This window comes from Etheostoma spectabile, chromosome 18, assembly GCF_008692095.1.
Source record: "Etheostoma spectabile isolate EspeVRDwgs_2016 chromosome 18, UIUC_Espe_1.0, whole genome shotgun sequence".
NCBI lineage: Eukaryota > Metazoa > Chordata > Actinopteri > Perciformes > Percidae > Etheostoma > Etheostoma spectabile.
The window spans coordinates 20,089,567-20,100,696 of record NC_045750.1 but is presented as its reverse complement, the minus strand read 5'-3'; the positions used below and the strand labels follow the sequence as shown (position 1 = coordinate 20,100,696).

Here is an 11,130-nt window from a genome sequence, read left to right as displayed (position 1 = left end):
GTCTGCTGGCAGGCAATAGCCACCGGCCACCGGCCACCGGGCAGCAGCCACCGGGCAGCGGCGGCCACCGGACAGCGGCCGCACGCCAGGCAGCCTCGACACACTACCGTCCCACCGGGAAAAGTCCCACTCGCCGCATCAGGGTGTCAGTGCATAACCCTTCCTAACCATCTAACAGCTGTATAGGGTTTAAATCAAACTCCACAACAATAGTGACAAGTAGGCTAATGCTTTAATAAAAAAAGCAGAACACCTGCGAGACGGAATAACTGTTAAAACAGTTTATTTTGAGTCAACGGCCGCAGCTGATTGACCACATGAACTCCAGGATTAATCTTAGCCTGGCTGTTAGCCTGTTCTGGACCAGGCTAGCCGCAAAGAATAAATCTCCATGTTACTTGACTGGGTTTAATTCAATCTGGTTTGTGCAACCAAGTCCAAGCTAAAACCATCCAGGTACTTTGAAAATACCCGGCTTAATCCCTTATCCTGGTTTCGTGCAACAGGCCCTTGTTCACTTCTCCGTGTCCTGAGTGTGTGTAAGCGAGCAAAGCCTGTCGGACACAACAACAAAAGGAATCTGTGTGTGTAGGGAGGGGCGCTGGGACTAGCCTATCACAGAATAGTGTAGGGGAGGGGCACTGTGACTAGCCTATCACAGAACGGAGACACAGACAATGGAGACTTTCATTGAATCCGAGTACAGATATTGACTAGAAAGCACTAACTAATCTATTGCGAGTGGCTCAACAGGTAGATCTATAGGTAAACTCATCTTTCATAAATTTGACCGATCGGGTTAACACTTCAGCGTGAGAAATCGGGGGGGGGGCGGTGTCACCGTGTGAAACCAGTCAAATGCGTGTGTCTCACGGCCAATGCATGAGAGTTGGCAAGGCCACTTGATGTTTTAACAACACACTTTGTTGCTCTTCTCAAAAAGATGATGAAGCAAAGGAAACCAGCACCCTGGTATAACTCCCAAATTTACAAATTAAAATAAACCTCGCAAATGCCAAAACTTTCAGAATTTGTGGCTAGAACCCAGAAGCAGACAGAAACACAGCTTGATGTTTTAACACAGTTTCTTTCAGAATCGGAGAATGTAGGAGAATGGACTGGTGGGGGAGTCCTCTCAGGTGACAGAGCAGGTGTTGAACACCAGGGAAGACGAGGCATGCAGGGCTGGTGATTGCAGGCGGAGAGTGGTGTCAGCAGGCAGGTTCAGCAACAGCAGAACAGAGTGGTATTCCTTCAGGACACAAGAAAAACAGTATTAAAGGGGTGATAGAATGCAAAACCGATTTTACCTTGTCATAGGCGACTAACGACAGTTCAGTGGGTAAATAGGACATACATAAAAGCTTTAAATCCCATTGACATGCCTTTCCTCTGAAAATCCCACATTTTGAAACTGCCGCTGAAAACGGGCGAATCCCAACAAAGCCAAAAGATGACGTCAGGATCTCAGAACCTGTAGCTTTGTCACGCCCATGGACGTATAAGGAGAACGGTCCAGCCCCAACATTTACACACAGGCCACTGACCTGAGACCAGCTCCTAATGTTGCTGGCGTTAAGTCAATTAGATGTCCGACTGAGAACGCTGCTCCTGTACTCTGACGGGATTTACTAAGAAGAAAGTTTGGAATATTTTCCAGGATATTGACAATGAACCAGAGTTGCAATTGCAGAGTTCCAGGCTGTACAAGGAATGGAGACACTTCTCATAGCCTTCCCAAGGAAACAAACACTGGGCATGGCTGCTGTTTAGAAGGAGATCCCAGGGAACTTTTCCCCCAAAGACAGTTTTCAAAACTTCGGACAATTTAAAGCAGGATTTGCTAAGCTGCTGTTGCTGTTCCGACTGTCTGGTCATCCCAACCACAAGCTGTAAGTTTGATTTCGTCGCTAACAGTAACATTAGCAATGCTAACGTTCGGTAGCTAGCATAGGCTGAATGTATGTTGATCACGTAATGGCAAGGGCTAACGTTGCATTTTCCCTAACTGTTCCATTCGAATAAATACCCTGTGTTGTCATGTAGCTCCATCTATAGTTCACGATGCATCTCGGGGGACAAAACTGTCTCATAAGACATTAAGACCTCACATTAGATTAGATTAGATTAGATTATACTTTATTTATCCCACGACGGGGAAATTCTGATTCTGTCGTTACAAGTAGCAATAGCAGCAACAGCCAAAAACAAAAAACAAAAACTAACACACAAACAAGTAAGCACGAAAGAAAAACACAAGGCAGAAATACACGGCAAGAATACAGCAAGAAATAGGACAATGAAAATATGGTTAGACTGAGTAGTAAATGCCGTCAAACAAAAGGAATTTTAAAGTGCGTTTGCAGATAAGAGAAACCAATATGGCGGTGAAGTGAGTTTAAAAATAAGTTGAATGTGTAGGAATTAAGCAAAGAAAGCAAGAGCGGTAGCATAATTAAACTTATATTAACGTAGACCAATAAATATGAAATAAGTTGGACTTGTAATAACAATAATAAAATACCAATATTAAAGATAAACATCAGTGTGTTGATGTTAGATGGGAGAAAAACAGGAAACACGAAACTACAACACTATAGGGTAGTGCAGGTGTTTGTAGAGTCGACAGCGAGCCCGGATGAAGGCCCTGCGGTACCTCTCCTGCTTACCCGTGGTGTGTCAATCAGTCTGTCTGCTGAAGGGCGCTCCGGGACCCCCAGTGGTGGGTAGGGGTGGAGTGTGTCCATGATGGATGTCGCACGTTGACTAACATCCTCCTCTCCCCTACTTCTTCTATGGGTTCCAGAGGGCAGTAGGACAGAGACTCGCTCTCCTGATCAGTCTATTGAGTCTGCTCCTGCCCGTCCGAGCTGCCCCCCCTCCAGCAACCACAGCGTAGAGGATGGCAGAGGTCCACCACAAGGCATAGAAGGTCCTGAGGAGAGTCCTACACACTCCAAAGGACCTGAGTCTCCTCAGCAGATGGAGGCGATCTGGCCCTTCTTGTAGAGTGCTTGGTGTATTATCCAGTCCAGTTCAGGTTATTGTAGGAACACCCGGAATTTGTAGGCTCTCCACTACATCAATGTCCAAGCCTGGTGACTCACCGGTGAGAAAGGGGATGTTTTCCTTCTGAAGTCGACTATTCATCTCTTTGTCTTGCTGAATATCATATCATATGAATATTATGATAGTGCATATCAACAAGGTAACCTTTCTACTTATTCTTACAAAACGACGTCTTATGGTGTTGTGTAGCATTGGACGGGGAGGAATTTAGCAATAGCAGTGTTATTAACAATGTACCATGAGAGTGCAGTGAACTTTTATCACATATGTGAGACATTCCCCAAACAGTGTGAAACTATTTAACGTAGGAATGAAATATTCATCTGGATTATCGTCGATTGGGTCTGATCTCAAGTCATTGCATTTCCTTTTGTGGGGAGGCGCTGGTGAAAATATTTTGGGACAATGGCGTAGGAATGTGTTTGTAATCCAACCGGTATGACTGAATGCTACGACTGGTGTTGAGAATGCCTTTTGAGGTGCATGTACACGCCTATGAACTTATGTATTCACAATACAGTCTTTAAAGAACGGCAATGTCGAATGGGGAACACAGTTGTCTGCAGGAAAATGGTTTTTGTTCAGTGAAGGATGTGAGACACCGAGCAGGTCTAGAGACATCAGCCTAATTGGCCGGCCGGCTAAATGTAATCCTTCAGATTTAAGGTGGTCTAACTGGACAGGACCTGTAACAACAGGGTGCGAGTAACAGCTTGGCACAGCTTAGAGTTTAGCAACTGCTTTGCTGGTGAGTTAACTGAGTATTTTCTTGTTGTGTGTAAAAGGTAATCAGTATGGTTCCAAATTTATTGTTTTTTGTTTCGGGTGTATCTTGCAGCCACAATGGAAGACAGCCAGGGGAAACTAATGTCCGCCTCAGTTATCCAAAGTCCAAATGGAGGTTAACAAACACCGTCACACAAGTGAGACAGAGCCACAATTGTAAGTTAACATATTTTTTTTATTACAAACAAAAAATAAAATGTGCTCATATGCACTAAACTTAACTTTTCACACACTTTCATAACAACAAATCTGAATGTGCAATGGGATAAGGTGCTAAAAAATTACTTTCATAACAACAAGGCTATGTTTAGACCTGATGAGACATGGGTCGAGGATCATCATTCCATCCCCCATTCCCTTATTCTGGAAGCAGGTCCGGCAGATTTCATGGGCCCCAGGACCTTTGCTCACTACGACCAGACACCCAACCCGAACCATACTGCACTGAAAGCCTCCATAAACCCTCCCTCCGCATGCACAAGCGTGTGGTTCACGCACACGTGACACTTCTACCAAGAAAAACCCAGCAACCAGCTCACCAGTCCTATAGGCCTGGGTTGCAGGCCCTGCAAAGAGGACGGGAGGTGGTTAGTGAAAACCCATATTTTTTTTATCTTTTAGATTTAAGAGTAATGATGATTGTTTTTAAACTAAATAAAGTTTTCATTTTGTTGTCTTGATAATACTAGTGTTTTTTTTGTATAACTGCTGACCAATAATCAATGGTGGTACTTGATATAGAACTGCTAACAGTGGTATCAAATTGGGCCTCACCTTTCCTATCCCTCCTATCTGAGTTCGCAAATGGCCATGGTACACCTCGTAAGTCAGTCATTGCATTTTGCAACAGAATATGGTTATAGGCACACCGGATGAAGGTCCATTGGATGGTGAGATCTAGTTCACAAGATAACACTTTGACTACTTACACAGGCGGAGAGTAGTAATAAATTGCTAGACCGCTACAACAAAAGCATTAAGCCCTGTCCAGGATAAATGGACGTCCTGTTGTAACTATACATACACTCTACGTGTTAAATAACTTACGAACGTCATTAAATCACCAAATCCAGAGACTGTCGTTGTGTCAGCTCTAGAACTAGACTCTATGACTAAAACTAGACAGGGTACAAGTAGTAAAAATATTTGTCCGTGTGTCACTTAACTTATGTTGTTCTTACGATACCTACAAAACAATGCACTACAAAGTATTCTTAGGCCTAACAACACTGACATGGAGTTTAAAACTAGTAACAACGGATGGGCAAATGGTTGGGTCTTGTGTTGAAAATGCAAGTAAATGCGAAATACCAACTACCTGTCTGAAGAGTATATTTCCAATCTACTGCACGTGGCTCATCGTACAGTACAGTATCTTCCTTGGATCAGGCGTCAAAACAGATACGTTCAACACAGCTAAATCTCCATCTTCGCTTCTTCTTCTGTTGCTCTGTCCGCCGCACAAGCGTCGTTGCACAAGACAAACCAATCACGCGCGCATCTAATGAACAGTCTTCATGAGGCACCATATAGGCAGACACCTCCTCGTTTCACCATGCAATTTAGCGGTGTGTGAGGGCCAACAAGAACAGCAAAGCAACATTTTCAGCCCACAAAATGTTGACATACCCTATCGCAGACCTCAAGGAAAAGCGGGTATACTCTATACAACAATTCTATCACGCCCTTTAAGGTTTCCAGCCAAAAAAATAATTCAGGATACAAAACCAAGATATCAGACAGAGTTACTGGTCTGGGACTTCACGCGTGACAAGACTAACATGCCATCTCGAACAAGCAGCAACCACAGCATAGGTTCCTTTTTTTGCGAAAGGCAGTGAGGCAGGAGTAGATACGCACCAGGGATGCATCGTTCCCATCTACCATTGACCGTGTAGAAAGAACGCCCCTACCCCCCCAATTGTGAAGCATCCACCTTCTCAACGAATTGTCTGCTCGGAGATCAGAGTTGGAACAAGGAATACTTTAAAGAAGCGTCTTCTTGAGGTGACAAATGCTCTCTCCCCTTCTGGTGGGACCACAAAAAAAGGCTCTAGAGGTCTGAAGTAAGGGTCAGTTAGTGTTGGCAGCACTTTGACCTGTAGGACGTAAAGTCTTACTTAGGCCTCCTTTGCCTCATGTTCACCTTTTGTGATAGGCTATAGAGTGAGAGGGGAAAGAGACATCAAACAAAAGTTCAATGGCAAAATCCTTAGGGCGTAAGTGTGTGATCCATTAGTATAATATTTATTACTCCCACAATGGGGAAAAGTTCACTGTTACAGAAGCAGTTTTTCACATAAAAACAAACAGGCAAACACAGACACTGTGCACACAGTACTACAGTACCATGAATGTCAAGGGTATTCTATAAAGAGCATTGTAAAGTGGAGGTGGCCAAGTGAAAAATGTGCAATGCAAGTAAGTTACATGCAATCAACCTGAATATATGTAATAAATAACATAGCAAAGTCAACATAACCAGTAATTTACATGATATTGAAGGTGCCACATATAAATAATGTTAAAAAGTAAGTACTCATAATGGAAGAAAATATACGATACATAAAATAAAGCAAGTAGGGCAGGAGTGGCTAAATATGCCTCGGAGATCAGCTTCATAGGGATTGTGAAAGGTCGGACCAGAACGCTACTTACCGGTTTAAGATGAACTACATGGGACGATGAGAAAGGACAATGGAATGGTCGTTGTGCTCAACACGACAGTGAGTTGACCAATCACTATGGGTATGTTTGTGTGATAATAGGGAGACCCAAATTAGCGGAAACAGTTAGTGTTGCTTGAAAAAAACGGTTCACTCAAATGTGATGACCGGTAGAGTTGACAGTGCTGGACAGGTTGAGGACTTACACAACGCCTAAGTGTGTTGGAGCTAAAATCCTCCTGCCATTCTAAGGTTACGTCAATTAGTAGCAAGTACTAGTGTGATTGAGTGAATCTTTGTTATTAACTGAGGACAAAACAGAGTCACGCTCCTCCCCCCCCAACATTGTTTGGCTAATTTGGCTCTTGGACCTCATCTTATCCACAATGGGACTCTAGACCACAGGAGGTGTACTGTGGCTATTCGTTATCTTTCAATGGGAGTTTGTGACAGAGAGTTTATGGACCCCTCAGTTTTAGGACTGCTCATACAAAGAGCGTGGACGTAAAAGTGGGACTGAAACCAGATTCAGGAAAGCATTCCTGAACAATCAATTATTACACTTCAGACACATTTAGGACAAGTGCTGGTTTATCAGGGAATGTACCAGACATCTTACTGTTATAGAACAAAGTAATGCAAAAAACCTTATGCCACAAACAACAAAACAACACCAGAAACTATATGCTTACAACAAACAAACTTAATGGCAGACCAACCACGTCATTTATCTTGAAACACATGCCTTTTGCCTTTTGCCTTAAACAAGTGTTAATGCAATCCAACATCAATGTTTTAAGCACATATAAACTTTTAAATACCAACAATAGTAGTCCAATGCAGTAATACTAACTCTAGGTTTGGGGAGCTCAACTTGCAACTGGGATACTGGACCTGACTTAACCCACCTCAAGGATCTAAAAACTTCTCGCACCGGAAGAGGGCATAGTCACTATCGGCCTAAGCTAAGTTCAGAGGCTGACCTGGTGGAAATTGTGGTATGTACTTGGTGCAGAGGCGAGGAGACAGGAAATAGAAGTTGGACTGTAGAATACGCCGCCAATGTAAGCGGGTCCTCCTGTTTAATGGAGTGGCTAGGGGACTCGAGGCAGGTGAACTAGAATCAATCCACATACAGGAACACGGATTGGAGATCCGAAGTGTGGGCTTCATCTGGGTTCAACGGGTGAGAACCAATGTGCATGGGTTCGACCTTTGGCCCCTACTCTAGTCTGCTACTCATAGTTACACCGCCTCCATTGGCCTAGAGGCTGCATGCTGGTCCATTCTCCCAGTTGATTGTCTATACAAATATGTAAAGCTATCAGTTGATCCGTGAGGCAGGCTCAGGGTAAAAAAACCAAGTCATCTTTTTGAGTAATACTTTAGGTCCTTTACCCTGAAGACAGCCTGTGAGTACGTGACGCTGTTCCCAGCCACTCCTCCACGCCAGTGGTGCCAAACACACGTGAAACTCAAGTAGGCTTTTCCGTTATGGAATGAATCTAAAAAACATTCTTGCGTTGTTGCAAACAAGGAAGCATAGTGACGAAGGCCTAGCTTCTCCCAAAACCGGCTGAAGGTCTCCATTTCAAAGCTTCTCACTGTGAGCAACCTGATGACATGACAATTTTGGCTTGATCAAGAAGAGTCGGAAAACACGGCTGTATTTTTAAAAAAAAGAACAATGCACTGTCACCAAAGCATCATACCTTTTGGGGGATGGATCCATTGGATTCTTGTTCTGAATAGCACACTGGTGACAACTGGTTGGCTGCGGGTTCGTAGGGGGAGGCAGACAAGGGTGTTGTTGAGCTGAACCGCGTTGGAGTAGCCCCTTAGCTCCCCAAAACTTACCTGGAGAATAGATCCACTCTGCCAAACAATCGCCTTATTAGATACTCACTCCCGAATGAACGTAAGTCTATGGGTTCATACGGGCCGAATAGTACTGTCAGATTTGTGGTCTAGAACCAAAGAAGCAGACAGAAACACATTTGACAGTGTTGTATAAAATTCATCTTTTCTCCTTTAAAAGAAACTTAAGAAAATGGGTAACCGCGGTGAAATGGAGAAACAGAGGTAAACATCAAAAAAGCTCAGAGTAGGCTGCAAAAGATGTTTCCCTGGCATGGAGATGGTGTTTTACCATTCTACTGTTATAGAAAAACAGTGTAAACCTTGTTAAAAAGAGAAAACAAGGTTAACACGTCACAAAAAGCTCGAAGAAGGGCCGAAACGCACGTTCCCTAGGATAGAGATGTGTTGTTTTACAGCTAGCTGTTAAGGAAACGTCTGCGTGTACGTATGTCCTCCTTGTTCCCCGAGATAGTACGACCACTATGGAACGTCCCCCCCCCCTATTAGGCAGGACAGTCTGGCGAATGGCGAATGAAACAATACTCCAATCCTATTGGGTCCTAGTCAGAACGGTAGCAGTGACGCATGATATAAACCGTAGGGGCCATATATCAGGACCGAGCCGGCACATAGCTCATTTAGCTCTTCTTGGAAGCACAGGCATCCGGGCGGGGCGAGGGGTCGGTGAAATCCGACGCATTGTCCGTTACCCACTTCTCCGTGGAAACGGGTTACATACGTAATCCAAGACGTTCCCTTCGGGGTAACTCGAACTGGTTCGGTTACGACCTATGGGAACGAGGATACCCCTAACCGACGCTCCAAAACCCCTCGGACCCCCCCCTAGCCCCTAGCGTGCAGCCCTGTGGGCACGACTAGTATGAGAGCACCCGTTGCCGGGTGCAAGGAGAGGAAGGTCCAGAACTATAACCCGAAAAGAGTGTTGAGGAGTGTCACGCCATCTGCATCACACCCACCCGGAGAGGACGCTCAGAAGGAGAGGCCATAGGAGGCCCTCCATGCGCCTCTTTTGGATGCTTGCCCGTACAGCCAGAGTAAGGCAAACCCACCGCGCATCCGATAGGCCATGGAGATTGGTCTGAACGATCCAGTAGACGCGATGTTTTTTGGAAGCGGGAGCCCCAGCCTTGTGGGCACCCGTAAACACACCAGCACTGGTCTGTCTCCTCCACCGGGAGGATACAGAGGGAAGGAAACTCAGCGCTATGACAGGCAGAGCAACATGATGCCTCCAGTCCTCCGCCGTCCATGAGGTGGAAGGATAAACGCACATGCCGTACCACAGCCCCATAGATCGTGGTGACAGCACATGGGTAATTGTAGCCCCTTGTTTCGGTAATGGGGTGCAGGCATGACCTCACAATTACCCTGGGGCAGAACAATTCCAGGCACGGGAGCAAAGCCGAGTAGGCTGGAGGTTCCCCCACCCTCCATCAGAGACGGATGAGCAGGGAGGGAAGGCCAACAAAGGGCGGTACTTGGCCTCAGCCAGAGACTCAAACGGCTCGACAGGGGGCCTCAGCCACAGCCTTGAGAACCACCAGCCAGTCCCAGGCGGGAATTCGTAGGTGAAGGCAGGTCCTCATTCTCCGGACACGCAGAAGAAACGTGACGAGGGGAAGCCTCTCCCTGAGACCCATCCCTCGACGGCATGTGAAAGACTGAACGGCTGCCACTGAACCTTGAGGGTGGATGGGAGAAGGACAGCAGAGAAAGCGTCCTGCAGAAACCCCTCCAGCACACCCTGAAACCAACGTGCATGAAACTGGGCACAGAATGCGTCCACTGCACCAGGCAGAGAGACGATCCACGTCAGGCCGACTCCTCCGTTTAGCCGGGGCCCAGGAGCCATATGGAGTCACGGAACCGATACCGCCGTCGGCCCGACAACAGGCCACTGGGACGTTCATGGGCCAGACCCACAGCGCCTACACACAGCGGCAGGGCAGGGGTTGAAGGACCGGCCCTCCGGGGACAGCAGGGCCCCTCCTCAGAAGGACCTGCTGCATCAGGCAGAGGGCCCCGGCGGCCGTCCAGGACACAATCAGGCTCCGAGAACCCACACAGGGTCGGCCAGAACGGCGCTACAAGACAGCCGTCGGATAGTCTTCCGACGGATCTCTCCAGGAACCCGGGAGAGAGGCGACTGGGGGGAAAACGGAAAGACGCAGCCCCGGCTACATCCCGCACCCATGGCGTCCAGCCCTAGCGGGGGACGGGGGTCATCGGGAGAAACCACAGGGGACAGTGTGTAGTCACCCGAGACACAAACAGTCACGACTAAAGGATACGACACTTCCGGCACAAGGAGCTTGCACCCACCCCGGGGCGGAGCCCGCAGATTTACCACGGGAATATAGTCACCTTATCGACCAGCAGCATGGTACCTGCACCCTGATTCCTGAAGACAAGGGAGAACATCGCACTGAGAGAGAGGCAGGGCATAACCGGGACCACAGGAGGATATGATGCGAAGAAGAGAGGGGCAAGCGACAGCCCCCTGGTGATTAAGATAGGAAACAAATGTGGGGAAAAAGGAGTGAAGGAATTGGGAAGCTACGAAGAGAAAGGAAAAAGGAAGAAAACATGAAGGAAAGGGAATATGTTGAAAATGAGGAGTGATGCGCATAAACAAAAATAAGAAGAGGAGGTCGACGATGAAAGAGAACAACAACCACAGGAGTGAGGGAAGCGTCCGTCCACAGAACCGATGAAACGGCGAAAAGGG

General features: G+C 46.6%; 1 protein-coding gene and 1 long non-coding RNA gene across 2 annotated transcripts in view; both read right to left on the bottom strand.

Annotated features, from left to right (window-relative positions):
- Positions 1-11,130, bottom strand: part of mdn1 (midasin AAA ATPase 1) — a 1,030,807-nt gene that overhangs the window by 483,757 nt on the left and 535,920 nt on the right. The window lies entirely within an intron of this gene.
- LOC116705899 (uncharacterized) overlaps positions 1,068-11,130 on the bottom strand; it is an 11,672-nt gene continuing 1,609 nt past the window's right edge. The window contains exon 3 of the long non-coding RNA XR_004336078.1: positions 1,068-1,252. This is a non-coding gene — a long non-coding RNA (uncharacterized LOC116705899). The remainder of the gene's footprint in view (positions 1,253-11,130) is intronic.